This window comes from Oryctolagus cuniculus, chromosome 2 (genome assembly GCF_964237555.1).
Source record: "Oryctolagus cuniculus chromosome 2, mOryCun1.1, whole genome shotgun sequence".
NCBI classification, from domain to species: domain Eukaryota; kingdom Metazoa; phylum Chordata; class Mammalia; order Lagomorpha; family Leporidae; genus Oryctolagus; species Oryctolagus cuniculus.
Window position 1 is genome coordinate 99,717,445 of NC_091433.1, and position 24,958 is coordinate 99,742,402.

The 24,958-nt window shown below is 54.6% G+C and overlaps 1 protein-coding gene across 1 annotated transcript in view; it reads right to left on the reverse strand.

Moving 5' to 3' along the window:
* SH3RF3 (SH3 domain containing ring finger 3) overlaps positions 1 to 24,958 on the reverse strand; it is a 334,282-nt gene that overhangs the window by 294,685 nt on the left and 14,639 nt on the right. The window lies entirely within an intron of this gene.

The following is a 24,958-nucleotide window of genomic DNA, read 5'->3' on the forward strand; positions in this document are numbered from 1 at the left end:
GTGTGTGTATGTGTGTATGAGTGCATGTGTGTGAGTGTGTATGACTGTGTGTGTGTATGCACGCTGAAGCCACAGTGCGCTCGGCTCTTGGACTCTGCAGCCTCCCTTGCCACTGTGCGGTGGGAAAGTTATCACAGTAGGCAACGGCTGGCCGCTGTCCGGGGACCTGTCCTTAAGCCCTGGCTATCGGTATAAACACTTCACTTCAAGGACTTTTTCTCCATGGAGGTAGCCTATCAGCCTGAGAGGGTGCGAGTGCCTAAGGTGACGATTTCAGCTGTCCCACGCAGGCACAGCAACAGGTCCTCACCACCAGGACACCCTAAGGAGCAGGCAGCCTCTTCCTGATCTGCAGCTTCGACAGGAACAAAGGGCCTGGCTGGGGAGCTAACCACTCTGCTCACTGCTGACGGGCGGGGGAGAGCCCTTCCTGAGAGGGAAGGCAGGAGACTGGCCCAGGAGCACAGTCTAGCCGCCGGCAAGCGGCTCGCAGGGAGTTTATCAACAGCTCTGCAGGATTTCACTTCCCTCGGCGGGGACTTTCTAAGGGAGCTGCCCCCTGGCCCACACACGGGCTTCAGAGAGTGGAAAACGGAAGTAAACAGGAGGTTCATGGAGGTGCCCCCAAACAACTGAAATCCAGGCACAGGCTTCATACAGTGTATTTTCTGTGAATTTTTATGGAAAAGCTAAACATAAACATCTTTTTTTTTTTAAAGAAAGAGAGAGAGAGAAGGAGAGAAAAAGAAAGAGAGAGGTCTTCATCCCAAGCACTTGGTCCACCTTCCACTGCTTTCTCAGGTGCATCAGCAGGGAGCTGGGTCGGAAGTGGAGCAGCCGGGCCACAAACCGGCGCCCATAGGGGATGGCGGCACTGCAGGAGGAGGCTTAACCTGCTATGCCACAGTGCTGGCCCCAAATAAACATCTTTTAATTCCATTTTCCCACGGACCTTTGGAAGTCCCCTCACAAAGCCAGTCTCCTGGCGTTTGTCCGTGGTCTTTCCAAAGTTGACTTTGGCACCAAAGCATGTGTGAGAGGGAAACCAGCAGGAGCCTTCCTCGGCTGCTGTGTCTGCCCACCCAGAGAGTCAGCACCCACGCATCCCCTAGGTCTAGAGACGCAACCCAAGGAGAGGCCCAGAGCTGAGCACTTCATACAGACAGGTTCTAGGCCTGAAGCATCACGTGACATGCACCACACAGGGCCCCCCTGACTTTCTCCCTCCCCGGGGGGGACTTGCTCCCGTGGGACAGGTGCCTGCAAACGATCTTCGTCCCTACCTCATCCTAGTACCATACTCCTAACTCCCGAACTCAGCTGAACACTGCAGATCAAAGCCCAGATCGGAAGAGGGAGTCGTTTTACCTCTCAACTGACCCTTTACCTTCTAGGGTTTTCTTTGTTTTGTTTTGTTTTCCTAAGAGAGACAAATGCCTGTAGCAGCTGGGGCTGGGCCAGGCCAAAATCAGGAGTCAAAAACTCCATCCAGGTCTCCCGTGTGGATGGCAGAAGCCAAACCTCTTGAGCCATCACACGCCGTCTCCGAGGGTGCACACGAACAGGAAGCTGGAATCGGGAGTGGGGCCGGGACTCCAATCCAAGTACTCTAGTGTGGGATGCAGGCTTCCCAGGACATGTCTTAACTGCCAGGCCACACAGACCCTCTTCCCGGGGACATAACTGCTGCTCCACAGCCAGAACAAGCCTGGCTGGCCCAGACCATGATTTCACGCAGTGGGAGCCAGGCACTCGACACAAGGTTCTGCCTAGGAGAGGACCTTCAGCTTGCGCTCCTCTGGGCTGATCTCCCACCCTTCCGTTTCATTCCAATCTCTATCTTTAGCACACTCAGCTTTGGGGATGCACCTGGTTCTTTCCTCCTCACCAGCAAAGCATGGGTCGCCCCTACCCCCACCCCCACCCCCACCCCTGGGAAGCACCTGCTACCCTCCTCTTGTCTTGGGCAGTGGGCTTGTGCTTTGCTGCCATTGCGCCTATCTCCCTGCTTGGCAGCTCACAAAGGTCAGAGATGTGGTTTCCAGATGACACTGGCCCACGCAGGTCCCGGAACACGCCTGACACTGCAGATCCATAAATCAAATGATCACTAAGCAACACCCGGATGTCTCAGTAACATTCAGCGCAGGGACTGCACGTGACAAGCGGGATTCCTGCTGCAGTCGGACGAGCTGGCTCTCCACCCACGAAAGCTTTAGTGTGTGTCCAAGAACGGCCACGGCTTTGTGCCCTGCGTGGTTCACCTCCGTGGACACCTCTTGCCCAGGGCCAGGCAGGGAAGACGGCACCCTTCTCACTGCAATGGCCCTGAGGGTCCAGGTGGCCATGTCTGGATGGACCCCCCTCTGGGAAGGTGGGTGACAGAGAGTAACTCAGCAGACCCAGCCCGAGTCGCTGAGCCACCTTCTGTTCTGTGAAACTGCACTACGGGCTCCCATCACAGCCAGCCATGCATCAGATGGGGACAAAGGGAGCTTTCGTCTGTAAATTTCTGGAGCAGAGTTGGCCGGAGTGAGTGCTCCCTGACTCAAGATCCTGTTAGTAGAAAGGCAGCCAGGAGGAAGTTAGGCTGGGGCAGGACCCCAGGATCCTGACCTCACTGCCAGCAATGGGGCACAATCAATTCAGGGCCCCCCAGTCTGCTCGGCACCCCCAGGCTCTGCGAGGAGTGCAAGGAGGTGGAAGAGAAAAGAAGGCACCCCCAACACAAGTCCACCCCGAACATTTGGAAACTTCCAGAACACGTGTTCGACCATTTAGCCACGACACACACGTATCATTTTCAGAAATCCTCAAACTCATGTGACAGAGAGAACAGTGATGGTGCCACGGCAGCCACATGCCACACTACTCCAGGTGCCGGGCGCCCACCCTCCATCCTGCCACCCTTGAACTCCACGCCACCTAGGTCCCACGGTCAAGGCTGCAGAACTGAACCCATCCACAGGCTCTCTGTAGAGCGAGCAATGGAGACACCCACACTTCTGCCACTGGATTCATGCTCCACAAACAAGGGAGAGGCAAGCGCCAGGGCTGGGAGCTCTCCAAAGTCACCACTGCTTCAGTTTTACCACCGACAGAAGCTGGGAGCCCCAGGGGAGGCCCCAGTCACCACCTCTGGGACCTAGCACAGTTCTGCCCTGGCATCTCACTAGCTATCTGCAACGGATCGCCAAAATCCGACCACCTCTCTTCACTCATCTGCAAAACAGAACTCAAGGCTCAGGCTCAGCAGCCCCAGAGAGGCGGAGGTGAGACTGCGCAGGTGAAGCACTCGGCCCAGAGCTAGAAGTGGCCGGGCCTGAAGAACAGCACCGTCCCTCATAGCGGACGTGACGCAGACATCTACATGAACAGCTGACAGACGCATCCCCTGAGCCGCTCAGAGGACAAGTGTGTCCTATCACCTCTGCATGACACCGGCAATGACCTCACACCGTGAACACAAGGACTGTCCAGTGCCCACAATGAGCCGTTACAGTAATTCAACCATGGGTGCCACAAAGGGCCGCTCAGCAACCCCTGAACCACACCTGATCGCTCGCAGGTGCAGGAAGCCGCACGGACGCAACGCTGGCATCAGGAGCCCCAGTTTCCATCTCCTTCCTCCAACGCCAGACGAGAGCAGGAGGGCCTGCAGTCTCCCTCACGTCTCACTGGTTTCTGAGCCTCAAAAGAGATCACCTCTAGGGCTGTCTCAGCTCTAGACACGTCTGGAAACTGACATTATTATATTTTACATTTAAAGACTGAAAATATTGGGGCCGGCGCTGTGGTATAGCAGGTTAAAGCCCTGGCCTGAAGTGCCAGCATCTCACATGGGTGCTGGTTCTAGTCCTGCTGCTCCACTTCCGATCCAGCTCTCTGCTATGGCTTGGGAAAGCAGTGGAAGATGGCCCAAGTCCTTGGCCCCCTGCACCTGTGTGGGAGACCTGGAAGAATCTCCTGGCTCCTGGCTTCAGATCAGCACAGCACCAACCATTGTAGCCATCTGGGAAGTGAACTAGTAGATGGACGATCTCTCTCTCTCTCTCTCTCTCTGTCTCTCTGACTTTCAAATAAATAAATAAATCTTTTTAAAAAAGACTGAAAATACCCTTTATTCTCAAGGCAATATTACACAAGGGCATCCCAAAAAGTCTGTGAAAAATGAAATAAAAAGATAAATTAATTTTGGTGCAAAAGATTTTGTGAGCTGTACATGATTTTTTTCATAATACCATTTCTATGAAATCTGTGAGGATCCTTCATCTGCACAGATTTCATTTTTTTGCACTAAAATAAACTTACCTTTTAAGTCCATTTTCCACACAGCTCTTGAAAGCGCCTGATGTTATGGACAGTATGCAGAGCAGAGGTCCACAGATGTAATGAGCCTCTTAAGAAAATAAGCAGAGGTCCTCTGCCAGGAACACAATCCCCTCCGACCATACCATGGCACTCTGGGAAATCAAGGTCAAGGCTCTCACCCCAGCCCTAGAACACTCAGAGGGGTCACGAGTGTAAAGCTACCTGTGTTCACCAGACTCCCAGGGCCAAAGACACTTGTCCTCCACGTGGTGCCTTCAGGGAGAAGCAAAGATGTATTAACCTGGACCTGGTAGTGCTTAAATAAGAGAGAGGCCAGGAACTGGAGAGAAGGCAGTGCCCACTTCCAAGAGCCCTCCCAGCTCTGCGAGGGGGGCTGATTTTCAGCTCCAGATCAGGTAAATCACACAGTGTGCATTTCTCCTACAGCAACCGTCATATCCCTTTGTTTAAGAGCTGAGAAATCCTGGGACTGGCATTGTGGTACTGTAATTGCTTAAGCCTCTGCCTGCAGCGCCAGCATCTCATATGGACACCAGTTCGAGTCCTGGCTGCTCCTCTTCCTATTCCAGCTCCCCTGCTAACGTGCCTGGAAAAGCAGCAGAAGATGGCCCACGTGCTTGGGCCCCTGCACTTGTATGGGAGACCCCAAAGAAGCACCTGGCTCCTGGCTTTGGATCAGCCCAGCGCCAGTCATTGTAGCCATTTGGGGACTGAACCAGCAGATGGAAGATCTTTCTCTCCCTCTCTCTGTCTATAACTCTGTCTCTCAAATAATTAAAAAAAAAAAAAAACACTGATCTTGACCTTTAAAAAAAGAACTCAAAAATCCGTGGGTAGAAGGCATTAGAAACAGTGTCAGCTCCCACCCACCTGTCCCTAGACTCTTCCATCATGCACCCAGGCCAACCCACTGCAGTGACAGGCTTAGTCCCAACCTACTAACGGGACTACCAGTTACAGAGTGCAGAAACTGAGAAGGCAGTTAGCAGCCAGTGTTCCGGGAAGTGACAGCCAAAGCCAGCCTCACACCTCAGGACCTTGGGGGAGTGTCACCAAATCACAGCACGGCTCCCTAACAGGCACACAGAAGGATCCAGTCACGAACTCGATCCAGTGTACTTGTTACAGTAAATACACCAATTTTAGAACTACAGCAGTCGGCGCCGCAGCTCACTAGGCTAATCCTCCGCCTTGCGGCGCCGGCACACCGGGTTCTAGTCACACTCGGGGCGCCGGATTCTGTCCTGGTTGCCCATCTTCCAGGCCAGCTCTCTGCTGTGGCCAGGGAGTGCAGTGGAGGATGGCCCAAGTGCTTGGGCCTTGCACCCCATGGGAGACCAGGAGAAGTACCTGGCTCCTGCCATCAGATCAGCGCAGTGCGCCAGCCGCAGCACGCCAGCCGTGGCGGCCACTGGAGAGTGAACCAACAGCAAAAAGGAAGACCTTTCTCTCTGTCTCTCTCTCTCACTGTCCACTCTGCCTGTCCAAAAAAATAAAAATAAAAAAAAAAGAAAAGAAAGAACTGAAAGAACTACAGCAACAAAATAGTTCACACAGAGCGCCAGCACTCTGAAGGGTGAGGGTCTGCCACCCTGTTTCCATCAGCCACACACACAGACACGTGTCCCACTGTAAGTATTCCCAGTGTTTGCTCTTGTTCTAAGTTTGCTGGAGGCCCTCCCTCTCCCTCTCTCTGAGTTCCCAGGGAAACAATGTTACAACTCAGGATTCAGTGGCAGCCCAGACACAGCTTGAAATAAATCACAAACAGCCAAAAAACAGGTCATCAAAGATACAACTGCAAAACTCGATCACCACTTAAGACAGGACCAGGAAAGAGGCAGCACACGTGCAAGATACATGTGGGTGAGGACACCACCTAGCACAGCCATCTGCAGCTTATGAAACACCTGTGCACGGCTCCTCAGACCCTCATCCCCACACGCAGGAGGACGGGGCCCAGTGACCAGAAGAACAGCCTGCGTCCAGTTATGAATCCAACAGAAAAAAACAACTCCTATCAAAGCCACTGCCAATCCCTACGTTCTGCAGAATTGAGAAAGCCTTGTTTTTACAAGGCGCGTTAGGGAGAGCCAGCGCTCTTCAAAGCCACCTGAAGAAGCTGAAGCTGACTTTTCCCCAGAAGAATTTCCCTCCAGCAATCCAGGGCCGGGGTGGGAAGAGGGGCAGCGGCTGGAGTCACTGAAGGTCACGGCCAACATGGAAAGTGCGCGGCCATCGGCCATCGTCCGGGCAGAGGCGGAGACGGCCAGCAGCCCTCCCAATACACACACACACGCACGCTCTACAGAGAGACCCCCCAGCCGGGTCCACGCCCTGTACAAATACCAGGCAGCACAGCCAAGGCGTCTGTTTGGAGGCAGGAGAGCTAGGACGGGGAGAGAAGGGTGTTTCCCTGGCCACTACTGCCTTCAGCTGGGCTTCTGCACACAACAAAGACCCACTTCTCACTTACGGAGCTGTGGTTTCCCTCGGGAAGAAAACTCCAAACCAGCTGAGAGGGCCTTCAAGGCTGTGCCCCCCGAGAAGAGCAGGAGGTCCCATCCCAGGACCCCCCACTCTGCACTGCTGGAGGACAAAGGCAGCATCGCTGGAGGGGACTCGCTGGCACCTGCACCACCTGTCCAGCAGCTTCCCCCATTACCACTGCCCCCCAAACACCTCCCTGTGCCGGGAGAGTGGGGGCGGCCCCAGGTCCTCCTCACTTCCCAACTTCTACCCTATCTAGTCACCCAAGTGAGGACAAAATGCAGTCGTGGGTCCCAGGTTCACCTACAGCCACCACTGAGTCTCATGCATTTTGAACCCTCACTCAGACAAGACAAAATCTCTGGAAATTGGGGTTTTTTCTTTATTTAGCTAACAGATTTTTTAAAAGTCAGCTTTCAACACAGGCGATCAAAGTTTGGCCAACACAGCACACTGACAGTGTCCAACGTTGATGTCTCAACACAGAAAGCCTAACAAGTATCATTGCCAGAATGGCTTTGCACCTCCCATATTTAGCTGAATGCCAGGTGGTCAAGTCACGAATTTCTGCACAACTCTGCACTCCGTCTCGCACAAATGACATAGCAGGTGCAGTGCTGCCGTCCCGGAGTGCTGGGAGGCTGGTTTACAGGGAACCACGGCAGGCCTGCCCGTGGTTTGTCCCCCAGGGGTCCGTGTGCTGGAAGTGTGTCGAGGCGACCGGCTCATGGCAGGCTCCGCCCTCGGAAGGGATTCAAGGGGAGCTGTTAGGTCTGCAGCACTGGCTCCGTTACCAGGAGAGCAGGCAGTCGTAAAGGGGAGCCAGCCGCAGGTTTGCTCTCTCCTGCAAGTGCTCCCGCCATGCAATGCCCTCTGCTGCCGCAGCAGAACCTTGCCAGCTGGGGCTGCTCCAGCCTGGACTCCACAGCCTCCAAAGCCAGCAGCCAAAATAAGCCTCCATCCCTTAGAACGTTGCCAGCCTCAGGTGTTTGCCACAGCAACACTAAATGGACTAAGGGCTTAATTCAGGCTGGAGCCAGACTGTGCAAACCTGACTGTGCAGCGGCCGAGTCCAGAGTCACCCCCACTGTCAGAAATAAAGTGATGTGGCTGCTTTCCTTCTTCTGGATACGCCCATCCATGGCAGCAGCCTGCATACGCACAGACTTGGCATCTGAAGGTCCAGCCTCATGGAGCAGGTGTACCACGTAACCAAGAACGTCAGGGTCTTAACACTGCTCCACGCACATCGGAACAGACTTCTGCCCAAAATTCAAGCAAAAGCAGCCTGACTGTCTTTCCAAACCTCAGCAGAAATATGTACTTTAAGAAATCAGATGAGAGTAGGAAAAAGCTACACTTCTGGATTCTTCCCAGTAGCAGGTTCTCAGTTACCACTGAGGATGAACTGAGCTCCTCTGATCAGACACGGATGCGGTCCTCCAGCCTCACTCGCCAGCAGCTGCTGGCAACCACCGAAGTGCATGGGCGCAGGCAACTCTGACTTCTGTTCTGTGGAAACCCCGAGAAGAGCAGGAGGTCCCATCCCAGGACCCCCCAACTCTGCACTGCTGGAGGACAAAGGCAGCATCGCTGGAGGGGACTCGCTGGCACCTGCACCACCTGTGCTGCAGCTTCCCCCAATACCACTGCCCCCCAAACACCTCCCTGTGCTGGGAGAGTGGGGGCGGCCCCAGGTCCTCCTCACTTCCCAACTTCTACCCTACTCTGCTGGGAGCAGGTTTTCTGACAACAGCGTCGCCATGATGGAGTCTCACCTGTCTATACTCCAGGTGTGTTTCTGCCCATCAAAACACACAAACTCAGCTGCATCCCATAAGCAACTGAGGCTTCCCAGTGCTGCCTCCATCGGGCAGCTTCCAGCCCACAGTGAACGTCTCAAGCAGCGTGCCCAGGACTGCACAGAGGCTCGGCACGGAGTCCTAAGATTTACCCCTCGAGCGTGAAAGACAAGGGGACATTGGCAGAGGGCCACGCACTGTGAAGGGCAGAGCGACCAGCACCGGCCATCAGGCCTCGGAGGGGACACTAGGAGGCAGCCCAAGCCCCTCCAGCCACTCCAGCTGGAAACCCGCTAATTGAATTTCCAGTAATGAGGAAGGTCCACAGCTCTCGAAACCATGAAATGTTAGCTCTTTATTAAACAATGCTGTTTAAAGACCATGATAATCCCCACAGTCTTAAATATAAATCTGATAATATACAATGTAAATAATAAAAAGGCAAAAATCCAATTTCCATGCAGTGAACTCTCAAACACTCCGCTGTTTCCAGTATGAGTCCTCCTTCTGAACACAGCCATGCCACCGCAGGCACGCCAGGGGCCCGGAACAAAGCTATTACACACCCGGGCCCAACTGGAAATCGGAGCCCAGAATTATTTACTTAGTTCACTGTGCGTGTCAGCTAACAAAAGCACGGCACTGAGGATTTTCCAAGAGCCCCAGGGAGACGGCGGGCCACCCACCCACATTCCCCCAAACGATAAAGACATGACCCAAAGACAAGGGGAGAAGATCCACCTCCCTCTATTATAGGTACCCGCCTGTCACCCCAGAAAACGGACAGCCTGGCAGGTGCTGGTTTTTGTAATCATTTGTTTCAAAGACATCAAGCACTTTTTCCAGGAGGCGTGTAAATCTAGATTCTGAATTTCACTCCCTTCTAAAACAAAATTAGACTTGGTGTCCATCAAGGCCACTGAAAATAGACTGCTGATGAGACTTGTCAGAGAAGTAATAACTTCCCGTTGGGAAATTTAAATAATCAGCTGGGTATGAAAAATATGCTCATTCTGGGTTTCAGAACTCAGCACGTGTTTTATAAGCCCTCCAGGCTGGTACTGCACGAAGTTCAGGCCGAAAATTCCTGCCGTCGTCTGCAGATTCTATCATGATGACAACTCGGAAACCAGAGCTACTTCGTGCTGTTGCTGACAAATCTGCAAGTTTGTCGTGCAGGTACAGACCTAAGGCACTCGTGAAAAGCGTGCTGGCGTCAGAACCTCGCGGTGGCTCACGAACGGCCCACTCCATCAGAGCCCGCTGTCCCATCTGGCAGCCACCATAGCTGCCCTGTCACCACGGAGCGCTGGAAATGGGGGCGAGTCCAAAGTGAGACATCTTGCAGTGCGAAAAGCACACAAGATCTCAGACCCCGCAGGGCAAAACAGCCCATTAGCAGGCTTTGGTGGTAACTCCAAGTGACAGATATTTCAGAAATAGTACGCCGACGTGTATTATTCAAGTGCCACCTGTTCCTTTTTACCTTTTGTAGTGTGGCCACTAGAAAATTTTTAATCGCTGATATGACCTGAATTCTGTGCCTACTGGACAGCGCTACTTCAGAGTATAAAATTAAGAATTCAGATCATTAGAGGATGACCTATTTGTACACCTGTTAAACTGTGAGCTTTTTGTAGACTTTTTTTTTTTTTTTTTTTTTTTTGAGACATGTAGGCACAGGTTTCCAGGAAGGAAAACATTCTGTATCCAGTCTGTCTCCATGGCCACAGAAATGCAGAGCTCCACACACATCTGGGCTGACGTCAGCCCTCAGTCCTGGAGGAGGGAGACCCAGCTGGCAGGGAGCGGCACCCACGGAAGAAAGCCCGAAGGAAGGAGACAGCAGCGAGATGTTCAGTGTGCCCCCTCTGCACACAGCATCCGTGACAGGCACCGCCCGGTGTGGATCACACATACGCAAGACACCAAGGACAACACCTCCTCTGGCACAGGGCAGCGTCCCCCACAGGGCAGTGTCCCCACAAGCAGGGCCAGCCTCCATCAGCACCTTCAGGAAGCATCCAATCTTCCTGCCCCCCTCACCTGCCCCATCAGCACCTCCAAATACACAGCTTCCCTGTGTTATTCAGCCATGAAACTCCCCCCACGACTTAAGGGCAATTGTTTTTTCTACAGTTACAATGTAGTGAAATATAGCACAATATAATCTCTCCCCTAGCCTGGGCAACCTGGTAAGGAGGTCAGAACTGAGTTTTAATCCCAGTTTGCACCTCAGTGTCCTGCTCTGTGAAGTGAGGTCCACGCACCACTCCTCAGAAAGGGGAAGCCGGGGGCGGGTGCTGTGGCCTAGAGGATAAAGCTACTGCCTGCAGTGCCGGCATCCCATATGGGCGCCAGTTCGAGTCCCCGCTACTCCACTTCCAACCCAGCTCTCTGCTATGGCCTGGGAAAGCAGTAGAAGATGACCCAAGTCCTTGGGCCCCTGCACCTGCGTGGGAGACCTGGAGGAAGCTCCTGGCTCCTGGCTTTGCATCGGCACAGCTTCAGCCTGGGGAGTGAATCAGCGGATGGAAGACCTCTTTCTCTCTCTCTCTCTCTCTCTGTCTCTGTCTCTGTCTCTGCCTCTCTGTAACTCTGCCCTTCAAATAAATAAATAAATCTTTCTAAAAAGAAAAAGAAAAGGGAAGCCAATGCCCAGGCCTGAGCCCCAGAGCCCACAGCTGTGTGAGTAACTGCTCCACTTCACCAGCCTTCACTTTGCCCATCTGCAAAACGGGGGTAACCACACCTATGGGTACAAGTCCTGGGTGAATTAATGAGCTCAATTCCCTGTGTAAGAAATTATTTTTATATAAAGAGTCTTGTGCATTTATTTGAAAGGCAGAGTTACAGAGAGAGAGGGGGAAAGAGAGACCGAGATCTTCAATTGGCTGGTTCACTCCCCAAATGGCCACCATGGCTGGTGCCCGGGCCAGGCAGAAGCCAGGAACCTGGGACTCCATCTGGTGGTGCCCAAGCACTCAGGCCCTCTGCTGCTTTCCCAGGCACATCAGCAGGGGGCTAGGTAGGAAGTGTGCAGCCGAGACTCATGCCAGTGCTCATATGGGATGCTGGCATTGCACGCAGCAGCTTAACCCAGTGCCCCACAGCACCAGCCCCAGGAAATTCTTTGTCTAAGGAACTACTTTTAAGTGAATGAATGAGCAGAACAGTGTGGGGTTCATAAATAAGGTGGCTCCACCTGCCAAGAGGCTGAAGACTAACCAACATCCCTCACATGGCCTTGTACCACCTGGCTTGGCTGTCCCCTCCAGCCTCGAGGTTCCTGACAGAGGACCCCAATGCCTCCTGTTGGTTCCTCATTGACTACGATTTCCTCAGGACGCTAGGCCTCCGTGCCTGCTGTTCCCTCTGCTGGAACATTCTCTCCCTCCTTCTTCACTTAGCCAAGCCCCACTCATCTCACGGGGACAGATTCTTTACACTTCCTTGCAAGCTGCACATGGGCTTCCGGGAAGCATGTCCTATTCCTCCAGCCTCCCCAGCTCCTACAGGTCAGATCACGCTGCCCCACCAATCAGCTGGCGGCCTCCAGACACCCGCCTCCAGGCCCCCCACCCCCGGCCAGTCGTCTGGGGACCTCTGGGCTAGAAGTCCCATGGGACTTCAACACACAGCCAAAGCCAGGAATCACTGGTTGAAGGCAGTGTGATATGCTAAGAGCCGACTGTAGGGCGAGTGTTGCAGCCCAGCAGGTTGAACTACCACTTGAGATGCCCTTGCGGGATGTTTCCAGCTCCTGGCTTCAGCCTGCCCCAGCCCTGGCTATTGAACCAGTGGACACAAGTTCTCTCCTCTCTCTCTGCCATGCCTTTCAAATAAGTAAACAGATCTTTTAAAAGAAAACAAAATGATTATGGCCTTCTAATGAGATGAGATTAAAAAAAAGTCATGACTGTGAAAAGAACTCCTTGATATTTTAATGTAAATTAAGTGCAATTAAAGCATGCGCGCGTGCGCACACACACACACACACAATCTAGGGGCCGGTGTTGTGGCACAGCAGGTTAAGCTGCCGCCTGTGATGCCTGTATCCCATATCGGATCGCCGGTTCGAGTCCTGACTGCTACGTTTCTGTTCCAGCCCCCTGCTACTGCACCTGGGCAAACAGAGGAAAAATGGTCCAAGTACTTGAGCCTCTGTCACCCATGCGGGAGACCAAAAGGGAGTCTCTGGCTCCTGGTTTTAGGCTGAACCAGCCCAGCTGTTCCAGTCATTTGGGGAGTGAACCAGTAGACAGAAGATCCATCTGTCTCTGTCTCTCTGTCACTGTGCCTTTCAAATAAATGAATCTTAAAAAAACAATCTGAAATAATTTGGTTGCCGTTTGAATCGGTGCACTGACAGAATCCCCCTGCCGGGAGCTGAGTGTAGGGCCAGCAGGGCAGGCTTAATTACTTGGCTCTGGGTGACACCACGGTGGCCGCCCAGTGTCTGTCGGTGCTGGATGGGGCTGAGGGGACACCACACCGTCAGTGACCAGGCGCCTGTCCCACACAGGCCCAGACCCAGGCTGCCCCACCACACTTGCTGGCTGCAGGAGAGAGCCCGTGCCTCCGCCTGGCTTTGAAGCCATTCATCTGCAGCTCATGAAAAGCTGTGGTAACCTTTGAGATGAAAGAGGTTTAGAAGTGCAAATGACTGTCAATATGAATATTAATAGCAACGTTATTAATAACTGAAGCTCTCTGCCAGACACTTGACTCCTGATTAAACGACTGGAGGAGCTCAAGCCAAACCGAAGAGGCTTCTCAGGGCAGGAGCCTGGCATCTGCAGCCACACCTTCCCCAGCCGGGCCAGGGCGTTCCCAGCACCTACCCAGAGAAGTCAGCAAAATCAGGTCAGTGCGGATGGACGGAGGATCACGTGGCCTGGCGGGGTCCACGAGAGCTTCCCCGAGGCACGACCTACCTGGGCTCCCAGCCTGTCCAGGGCCCAGCCCGGGAGGAACAAAGGAAGGGGAGAGAACCCAGAGGCGGGAGGGGGAGGACAGGATGAAAGCAGAAAGTGCAAACAGGGAAATAAAAAAACTCCCAAGGCCGGCCTGGCTCTGCCCACCCCACAGAGTATAAAATAGAAGACTCCTTTTTTTTTGGACAAAAACCACCAATGAGAACTATCACACATGCTGTGAATTCACCTGAAATGTGTTTTTTTTTATAAACCGCCACAGTCGCTGTCACTACAAACCCCTGCCCGGCAGCAACGGGCTACAGTGGCCGTGCACGCAGCTGCCTGTGCCTTGCCCGGCAACCTCACGGCCCCGACACGCCAGGCCACGTCCTGCTTCGGCCGTCGTGAACGTACTCTTCCAGTCTAGAAATGATCCCTTTCACATGTTTAAACGCTGTGGCTTCTGCCTGACTAATGCCATCTTTAATTATACATAATCGCGTATTTTACTGTGATCTAATGGGCTCTATTACTCATCAAAATGGCAGTAGTCAGCAATAATATTCCCCGGAGCCAATTACTCAGCCCTCTTTCATTCCATAAAAGTGCCGGCCCGCACGTGCAGAAATCTGTACACAGTTACCACTATAGCATCGACGCCAATGGGCCCAAAAAGACAAGCACGCGCTCAAGAAACTCGCAACATCCCGCCTTGGTAATGAGCTGCGGGACGTGACACTAAGGGCTCCTGACAGAGCCCGGCCCGGCCCTGGCACCGGTGTGCGCGCGCACACACACACCCCTGTGCATCCCAGACACGCCCGCAGCAGGAGCACCATCAGGGCAGCACCTGTTCAGGTCCCACAGCGCAGAGGTGGGACAGCCAGGACTGCACCTGCAGGGACAAGTCATCAAGGCTCCATCGAGGGACAGCGGGACGCAGTGGCCACAACGACTCAGCCAGGAGGGCCCTCTCCTTACCCGGGCCCCCCACCACCACGTGACGCTCCTTCTCCAGGACACTCTCCATCATGCTATCTGTTCTGAGGGGCCGAGAGATCTAAAGCAAATCTAAAGATCAGTAGAAATCAGCGAGCCTCTGTAAATTTCATTCAAAGGGATGAATGAATCCAATTAGCAAGCATAAATGCATAATTTATACAAATTTCAAACGTATATATAACTGTAGCTACATCTTTTTTTTAAAGACTTATTTATTTATTTCAAAGGCAGTGTTACAGAAGGAGGAGAGAGAGAGAGAGGGAGAAAGAGGTCTTCCATCCACTGGCTTACTCCCCAAGTGGCCGCAACAGCCGGAGCTGGGCTGATCCAAAGCCAGGAGCCAGGAGCCAGTTCTGGGTCTCCCACGCGGGTGCAGGAGCCCAAGCACTTGGGCCATCTTCTACTGCTTTCCCAGGCCACAGCAGAGAGCTGGTTCAGAAGAGGAGCAGCCAGGACTCGAACCGGTGCCCATATGGGATGCCGGCACTGCAGGTGGATGCCCAGCCCACTACCCCACAGCGCCGTCCCTGCAGCTACATCTTGCCAGGTGTTCGTTACTGAGTGAAAACCGAGTGGATCAGACTCCAGTTCTGGAGGTGTTACCTAAACAACATCTCATTAACTTCTGAATACTGACCAGAGAAATCCCAATTAGTGCACCCACTGCCCCAAGATGGAGAAGCAGGAAAATATTCCAGAGAGGCCACCCGACGCACCTGGGATGAACGGGTCATCTGTTAGAGGACTGGGAGCGAGGAGACCTTGACGCCCCTCCTGAACAACTCTCGCGGCACCGTGTGGGGACCCATTACAGTACCACGCTCAGTGCTGTGAAGTAATTCACCCAGGTGTTGGCTCCGTATCCAATCTGCGGACCACACAGCAGACGGGAAACAACAAATACGCTCAGGGCTCGTGCTGCTCGGGTGCACAGCAGCACCCTGCAGCTACCTGGCTGGAACCACCCTCAGGCCCCAGACACAGACTGCTGGCCGGCAGTCAGGGCCAGCGTGGTCCCCAGAGCGCCTGAGCACGGACAGGGCGGGGCCGTTCCGTCTCCCCTGTGCTGACTGCTCTCGAGAGCAGGGGCTGCTGCAGGCTGGGATGCCAGGACACCTCTAGAAGCTGCCAGCCAACATCTCTCTTTTGGATGAAAAAGTTACTCATAGGACAGGTGATTAAGATGCCACTCGGGACACCCACATCTGATAACTGAGTGTTTGGGTTATAGGCCCAGCTCCATTCCCAATTCCTACTTCCTGAGAATGTGCACCCTGGCAGGCAGCAGAGATGGTTCAAGAACATAGGCCCCAGGCGCTGTGGCGCAGTGGGTAAAACCTGTAATGCTGGCATAAGCGCACCGGTTCAAATCCCGGCTGCTCCACTTCTGATCCAGCTCTCTGCTGTGGCCTGGGAAAGCAGTAGAAGATGGCGAAGTCCTTGGGCCCTGCACCCATGTGGGAGACCTGGAAAAAACTCTTGGCTCCTGGCTTCAGATCTGGGTTGCTGCAGCTGTTGCCACCATTTGGGGAGTGAACCATCAGATGGAAGATCTCTCTCTTTCTTTCTCTCTCTCTCTTTCTCTCTCTCTGCTTCTCTGTAACTCTTTCAAATAAATAAATAAATCTTAAAAAGAAAAATAGGCCCCTGTTTCCCATGCAAGAGTCCCATAAGAAGTTCGAGGCTCCTGACTTCAGCCTGGCCCAGCCCTGGTATTGCAGGCATTTGGGGCACTAACCAGTTGACTGGGGAGTTCCTTCTTTCTTTCTCTCCCTCCCTCTCAAATATCTTTAGAGATGCTTAATAAAAAGGAAACCCGCTCTCTGACTCACTGCAGGTCCCCTGGGGACAGGGAATGTGCAGGACACAGGGAGGGAAGCACGTGTCCCGAGTTGTGGAGGCAAGAACCTGCTTTACGAGAAAGCCAGAGAGGCTGCGGAGTTACAAGATGAGGCCCCAGGAGCGACAAGATGCAGAGCTCAGTGCGGGGGTGGGAGCTGCCCAGAGAGGGGCGTGCGCTGGGCGCCTGGCAGGACATCAGGGGAGGCGGGCAGGGGTAGGGCAAAGGCACCAGGGAAACACGACATCCACACTTTGGGGAAGGAGGAAGGACTGCCAAGCAGGAAGTCAGCTGCAGACTCCAGGGCCCCCTAGTCCAAGGCCCCCACATCCTTCCACGTGGAGCCTGACTGTGGGGCCCTGGGAGGCAGTCATCAGCCAGCCATGAGGGCACCCTCTGTCACACTGAGACCAAGGTGGGTCCTGGGGAGGGGGTGACTTCAGAGAGAGGCTTCTCAGGTCCGAAGCAGAGACAAGGACCCTTTCTACTGACCCTCTCTTTCTTTTTTTTTTTTAAGATTTTTTTTTGAAAGTCAGAGTTACGCAGAGAGAGAAGGAGAGGCAGACAGAGGCGAGGCAGAGAGAGAGAGGTCTTCCATCTGCTGGTTTACTCCCTAACTGGCCACAACGGCTGGAGCTGCGCCAATCCAAAGCCAAGAGCCAGGAGCTTCTTCTGGGTCTCCCACGTGGGTGCAGGGGCCCAAGGACTTGGACCATCTTCTACTGCTTTCCCAGGCCACAGCAGAGAGCTGGATCAGAAGTGGAGCAGCCGGGTCTCGAACCAGCGCCCACACAGGATGCTGGCCCTGCAGGTGGCTTTACTTGCCACACCACAGCGCCCCCTCTGCTGCTGTTGCACAGTCATGTGACCCACAGTGGAGGCCTCTGTGCGCAGCACTGAGGCAGGAGACTTCCCAGAAAGCAGCACTTTTTGCCCTGCAGCTGCATCCGCTTGGGGTACCTGAAATGCTCTCCATGACGGTGTATCCCAGGATGCTCTGGGGACTGATGCCCTTTGCTTGAACCCTCAGCCTGGTTCTAACGGCAACCCAGGGGCCAGCACTGTAGCACAGAGGACTGAGCCACCACCTGTGAAACTGCTATCCTGTATCAGAGCTGTGGTTCAAGTTCTGCCTGCTCCTCTTCCGATCCAGCTCCCTGCTAATGTGCCTGGGAAGGCAGCGGAAGATGGCCCAAGCACTTGGGCCCTGCACCCACATGAGTTCTTGGCTCCTGGCTTTAGCCATTGTGGCCATCTATGGAGTGAACAAGGGGATAGAAGATATTCTCTCTCTCTCTCTCTCTCTCTCTCTCTTTTTCTCTCTAACCTCCCCCTGTAACTCTGCCTTTCAAATAAATAAATAAATCTTTAAACATAAAGGCATCCCAAACTAAACGCCCAATATGTTACTGGCAACAGTAACAGCCGTTACTATTGCAGGATGCATTCTAACACTTACCGTTATGGAAAATCAGGGCTCAAGAACAACACAGCAGCCTCTGTATCTGAGGGTTTGCTTCCAAGATTTCAGTTGCCAGCAGTCAACTGTGGCACAGAGATATTACATGGAAAATTCCAGAAATAATTCGTGTCACTTCCACACTGCTCTGAGCAATGTGCTGAAATCTTGCCCTCACAAGCTCCTTTCCACACAGAATGGGAACCACCTCCGTGTCCACACCCCCAGCCTGTGTACACCACCTCTGTGTCCACACCCCAGCCTGTGTACACCACCTCCATGTCCACACCCCCAGCCTGTGTACACCACCTCTGTGCCCACACCCCCAGCCTGTGTATACTACCTCTGTGCCCACACCCCCAGCCTGTGTACACCCCCAGCCTGTGTACACCACCTCCGTGTCCACACCCCCAGCCTGTGTACACCACCTCCGTGTCCACACCCCCAGCCTGTGTACACCACCTCCGTGTCCACACCCCCAGCCTGTGTACACCACCTCCGTGTACCACCCCCAGCCTGTGTACACCACCTCTGAGCCCACACCCCCAGCCTGTGTACACCACCTCCATGTCCACACCCCCAGCCTGTGTACACCACTTCCGTGTACCACCCCCAGCCTGTGTACACCACCTCCGTGTACCACCCCCAGCCTGTGTACACCCCCAGCCTGTGTACACCACCTCCGTGCCCACACCCCCAGCCTGTGTACACCACCTCCGTGTCCACACCCCCAGCCTGTGTACACCACCTCTGTGCCCACACCCCCAGCCTGTGTACACACCCAGCCTGTGTACACCACCTCCGTGCCCACACCCCCAGCCTGTGTACACCGCCAGCCTGTGTACACCACTTCCATGTACCACCCCCAGCCTGTGTACACCACCTCCGTGTCCACACCCCCAGCCTGTGTCCACCACCTCCGTGCCCACACCCCCAGCCTGTGTACACCACCTCCGTGCCCACACCCCCAGCCTGTGTACACCACCTCCGTGTCCACACCCCCAGCCTGTGTACACCCCCAGCCTGTGTACACCACCTCTGTGTCCACACCCCAGCCTGTGTACACCACCTCCGTGTCCACACCCCCAGCCTGTGTACACCACCTCCGTGCCCACACCCCCAGCCTGTGTACACCACCTCCGTGCCCACACCCCCAGCCTGTGTACACCACCTCTGTGCCCACACCCCCAGCCTGTGTACACCCCCGGCCTATGTACACCACCTCCATGTCCACACCCCCAGCTGTGTACACCACCTCCGTGCCCACACCCCCAGCCTGTGTACACCACCTCCGCGTCCACACCTCCAGCCTGTGTATATCACCAGCCTGTTATTTACTCTGCAGCTGCCTTGGTTACCAGACTACTCTTGCAGTGCTACAGAGGGTAAGTTCAAGTGGCCCTTATTTTCTTAATTATGGGACAGCTGCATGGTGAAGGTGATGGTCTTCCATCATGTAACACACTGTACAGGAATGAAAGAGAGGCAAGATTCACAAGGTCAGGTGGCAGTGGAGGGCAGGGACCTCTGGCCTGGCCTGCAGTCTCACCTGAAGGGGAGACAAGGGTCAGTGACGACAAAGCAGCCTCTGTGGACAGCCACCCAGGCCAAGGGCACAGGAGAACCGAGATGACCAGGCCGGGTCTGGGGCCCAGCAGGTGCAGTCCTCCTGAAGCAGAAAGGCAGGAGTTCACTGTCCCCTTCAGGAGAAAGAAATGATAAAACACGGGGACAGAGACACAGCCAATGGGGACAACTCAAAGGCAATGCCACGCCCCACCGGTGTCAACACTGGGGGAGGCCTTAATGCTCATCACTCCCCGGCTGCTTCTCCCAGCGAGCCCTGGTTCTCACACTGCACCTGTTCCAGCCGGCAGCTGCTAACCGGAGCCCAGCAGTACACGGTCCACCCCGAGCTCACCTGTGTCCACCTGTGCTGATCTCAAACCCCAAGAACCAGAGGTGGTGTGAGCTTAACCATTTCCGTCTCTAGTATCCGCACCCTGCATAACTATTCAGCTGCATTTCGGGTCCTAGCCTAGCACCTGACTGATGAAAACAGGTAAGAAGACAGTTCCCAGCCAGGTGTGTGCCGTGACCTGCAGACGGGCCTCAGGGAGGCCTGGGCTCGGTCAACACAGGGACACATGTTACTCTCCATGCTCTGTGGCTCCTCCCACTCACACACACATACACTGTTGAGCATTTCAGCCGAAAACATCCAAAAAGGTGAGTGTATCACACTCGCTATCTGGGATGAAAAATCAATAAAGCAATTTTCCTCAACGCTGGCTTCCAAGCATAAAACACAACCTGCTTCCCATGTTCACTACACCCAACCCTCTCCCAGTTCATAAATGCTCAGGCCCCCACAGCCCCGGCACCAGCATGTAAATTACACAGGAAATAAGGGTTTAAAAAGCAAATGCTGGGCCGGCGCCGCGGCTCACTAGGCTAATCCTCCGCCTAGCGGCGCCGGCACACCGCGTTCTAGTCCCGGTCGGGGCGCCGGATTCTGTCCCGGTTGCCCCTCTTCCAGGCCAGCTCTCTGCTGTGGCCCGGGAGTGCAGTGGAGGATGGCCCAAGTGCTTGGGCCCTGCACCCCATGGGAGACCAGGAAAAGCACCTGGCTCCTGGCTCCTGCCATCGGATCAGCGCGGTGCGCCGGCCGCGGCAGCCATTGGAGGGTGAACCAACGGCAAAGGAAGACCTTTCTCTCTGTCTCTCTCTCACTGTCCACTCTGCCTGTCAAAAAAATAAAAAATAAAAATAAAAATAAAATAAAATTAAAAAAAAAGCAAATGCTGCCCTATAACTTAGGGCAGTTTGGTGAGTTATTTTTTTAATTAACATATTTATTTCCATTACTTATACGAAAGGCAGAGATAGGGACAGAGGTCTTCCATCTGCTGTTTCACTCCCAAATACGCACAACAACTAAGGCGGGGCCAGGCCAAAGTCAGGAGCCTGGATACTCAACCCGGGTCTCCCAAGTGGATCACAGGGATCCAAACCTACTGTCTCCTAGGATGGCACCAGCAGGAAGCTGGGGTCAGGAGCAAAGCCAGGACGCGAATCCAGGCACTTGGATGAGAAACACAGGCATCTCAAGCAGCAGCTTATCCCACACTGGCCTCGGGAATTTTTTTAAAACACAAGCTATTATCATGTGTGATTTTCCCCAAACTTTACTGAGGCGTATCTGACACATAAGAATCATGTCTGCTTCGTTACATTTACTGCTACATATATGAAGTGTACATATTGATAGTCATATGTATTTAAACACGAGCAACATAAGTATTTGATACACACACAGGGAAACATCTCCACAGCCAAGCTCTCCCCTCATCCAGTAACCTCTGTGCGTGGCGAGAAACAGGATCCAGCGTCGGCAAATCCCAAGCACACGATGCATTTCCGTTACTACAGAACACCAGCCTGCTATGGCGTAGGGGCTCCAGAATTCACTCACCTTACACTGCAGCCCACCCCGCTTCCCCCTGCCCCAGTCCCCACAGGGCACTCACCCTCCTCCCGTGCTCTGTGCCAGGTCGTACCCCACAGCCGGGATGCCAGCTGCACGTCCCGGCCACTGCACTGGAACAGCCCACATCCTCAAACAGCCTCCAGCACGACAGAGTTCCTGCCACCACGTCTAGAAAGTGAAGCAGTGCCCACACAGCCGCCTTTCCCCGCACTGACTGGCGGGCCCACGGCACTGCCTGCTTCCAGAAACACCCCCGCCCCGGGACGAGCCGGCCCCGGCCCTCTGACCTATCAGCAACTCCAGGACGTGGGGCCACTCGGCGAGACCAGAAAGAGGCCAGTCCTCCCTCCCCAGAAGCAAGCAAGGCTCCGACACAGGAGCAGCCCACTGAGAAGAGCCTTGTTTGGTCCCGCAATTGGAATTCCAGTTTAGACTCCCACATCCCACACTGGAATACCTGGAGAGATTCCCAGCTCCGGCTCCCAAGTCTGCTCATACAGACGCTCAGAGGCAGCAGAGATGGTTCAAGGGGTTGGTTTCCTGCCACCCAAGCGGGAGACCTGGATTGAGTTACTGGCTCCTGGCTTCAGCCTCGCCCGGCCCTGGCCATTGCAGCATTTGAAGAGTGACCACAGTGGAAGAGAGCATTTCTGTCAATCTCTCTCTCTCTCCTCCCTCCTCCCACTGCAAAAAATGTTTAAGCTGTGTCTAACCCTCGTTCTCTACTTCAGTCTGAGTCAGAGTTGGCTCACAGCACCACTGCCCAACACATCCTCAAACCCCTCCCTCACGGCTGGCACCCAACAGACTCACTCCTGGCGCTGTGCACAAAAACTGGGGTGCAGCAGGGGAGTCTGGGCGGATGACCCCAGTGGGATGTGCCCATTCCAGACATGCATGGGATTTGCAAGAAGACGACTCAGGAGACCACAAAAAACACCTGCTCCCGGGCACTGCCCCATTGAAAAGTATGGGCAGGAGACGGGGCCGCTGGCAAAGAAACAGGGGTGCACAGGATCCCTGCTCACGGAGGCACCCAGAGGGGCCTGGGAGCAGGGCAGTTCTGGGAGGGGCGGGAAGGGGGCCAGGGGAAACTCGGCTGTCCAGGCAGCTGCTGGGGAGGGGAGGCCGTCATCACCTGGGCATCACGCAGACGTGCAGGGCGGCAGGTCCCAGCCCGGCTGAGGTCGCCACACGCTCAAGGCCTTGCCGACGCTCAGGAGCGTCCTTCCTGTCCTGGTCACCTCTGCCACTCGCATCTTCAGGAGGGGTCTCCGTGGGCGTAGGGAGTGGCTCTGGCTTTCTCCTGGCAGCAGCTGCCTCGGAAGCTGCCCCCGCCTCCCAGGACTCACGGTTTTACCCCCGAGGGCAGCCCACCCCTCCCAGGCCCTGCAGCCTGCCTCTGCAGCCACAGCACTCAGCTCCGTTCCCTGTCCCGGGTGCCGGAGCAGCGGGAACTCCCTCCCTGAGCCCTGCACAGCAGGCAGGGTGGCTGGAACCCTGAGCCCTGCACAGCAGGCAGGGTGGCTGAGCAAGGCAGAGGGGTGAGGCTGAGCTCGTGAGCTGCTCCCTCCAGGAAGCCAGGTGCTGCCGACCTGAACGAGCCAACAAAGCAGTAATTGTCAGGAAACACGTGGCCCATGGAAGGAAAAGGCGAAGAGCCCTGGAAAGTTTGAGGAGGTCAAGATGAGACCAGTGACTGCGTGGAGGAGACGGGGCCTGTGCGGGGAGAGGGGCCAGCAGGCTGGGGTGGCTTGTGCCCAATACTGGGCCCCTGGATGAAATCAACTGGGATGGGGTCGCCAAGCGCGAGTCCAGGCACGGCACTGCCCCTTCACTGCCCACACGCACATGGACGCCATGGGATAGCCCACCTCCCCACCCACAGGAGGCCTGGCTGTCGGGTTAAGATTAGGGGGTGTCCAGCTCATCACAACTGCAGATGGGCAGCCTGCAGTTACCACCAAGCGGGTGAGAGTGGTGAGGGCATTCAGTGGAAAACTGGGAATCCAGGGGCTAGACTGCAGGGTTGAAGAGGGTGCGGGGTGAGTCTGGAGATAGAGGGCTGTTGCAATGAACACCCACCACGCTGCACAGACCCGGCTGTGCAGGTAGCCCCTGGAGCGCAGGTAGGTCTTCATCCCCCGTAACACCTAAATCTGTTTTTAAAAAGCAAGAAATCGCTGCTATTGTCCACCTGTCTGAGGACACCAGCTTGCACATGCTAAGACTAAAGGCACTGCCCCTGTGGACCTGCGCCCTCATCCACACAACTCCAGACATCAAACCGCCACGGAATGGACACACTGCTCTCAGGCAGACGGGCTCCTGGAAAGTGGAGACATGAAGCTCACTGGTAAACAGGCTACTGAGACACACACCGGGGCCTTTTCCACTGTGGGACTCACGCCAGGGCGGCCGGTCCCCTGTGGGATCTGACATCGGTCACCTCTTGTGCAAAGTTGGGGGGCAGTGACTCTTACACCCCAGAAACTCCCCTTACTGTGCATAGTTCAAAGCTTAGTTTTGCCAAACTGGGAGACCATATAAACTCCAAACTCCACACACACAAAAAAATTACAATCTTTAAATGATTGAAGAAAACAGGTTTTAATATGGCATTCCCCTGCTGTGGCCTTCGACAAACATGTGCCGCAGAAGGCACACAGAACACCTCTCTGTCTACTTTCATTCATTCTGCACACGCTGAGACCACAAATGGCCCAAGCAATCACAGCGGGGCCGGCGCTGTGGCACAGCGGGTTAACGCCCTGGCCTGAAGCGCCGGCAACCCATATGGGTGCCGGTTCGAGACCCGGCTGCTCCACTTCCAATCCAGCTCTCTGCTGTGGCCTGGGATAGCAGTGGAAGATGGCCCAAGTGCTTGGGCCCCTGCACCCACGTGGGAGACCCAGAAGAAGTTCCTGGCTCCTGGCTTCCGATAGGTGCAGCTCCGGCCATTGTGGCCAACTGGGGAGTGAACCATCGGATGGAAGACCTTTCTTTCTCTCTCTCTCTCTCTCTCTCTCTCTCTGCCTCTCCTCTCTTTGTGTAACTCTGGCTTTCAAATAAATAAATAAATCTTTAAAAAGAAATAAAGCAGCAGGCACCCTGAGCTCAGGAGGAAAAGGCTGCTCTCGCGGGCTTTCTCCCCACGGCAAGGCTAACCCAGCACAAGCTATGCTCAGCGCACTCCCTGACGCTCTGCCGCAGCCTCGCCAGGGCACACTTGGTTTTAGCTACCTCTAGCTGTACCTAGGAAGGGAAAACAGGGTGCACTTTCTTTTTTTTTTTTTTAACTTTTATTTAATGAATATAGATTTCCAAAGTACAGCTTATGGATTACATTGGCTTCCCCCCTCCCCATGACTTCCCTCCCACCCGCAACCCTCCCCTTTCCCGCTCTCTCTCACAGGGTGCACTTTCTAAGCTCTGTAGAATTTGGGGGACAGTTACCCAGAGTTAGGAACCTGGTGGTTTATCCACAAACGGTAAATATGTGGGCACGGCTAGATACGCACAGCTTAATGCAGGGTCAGTGACCGTGACTTTGCCACCGGAGGAGGTCACCTGGCCCACCATGTCCCCGTTAATACTAGAACTACAAGCTGCTTCTTGTAGCAT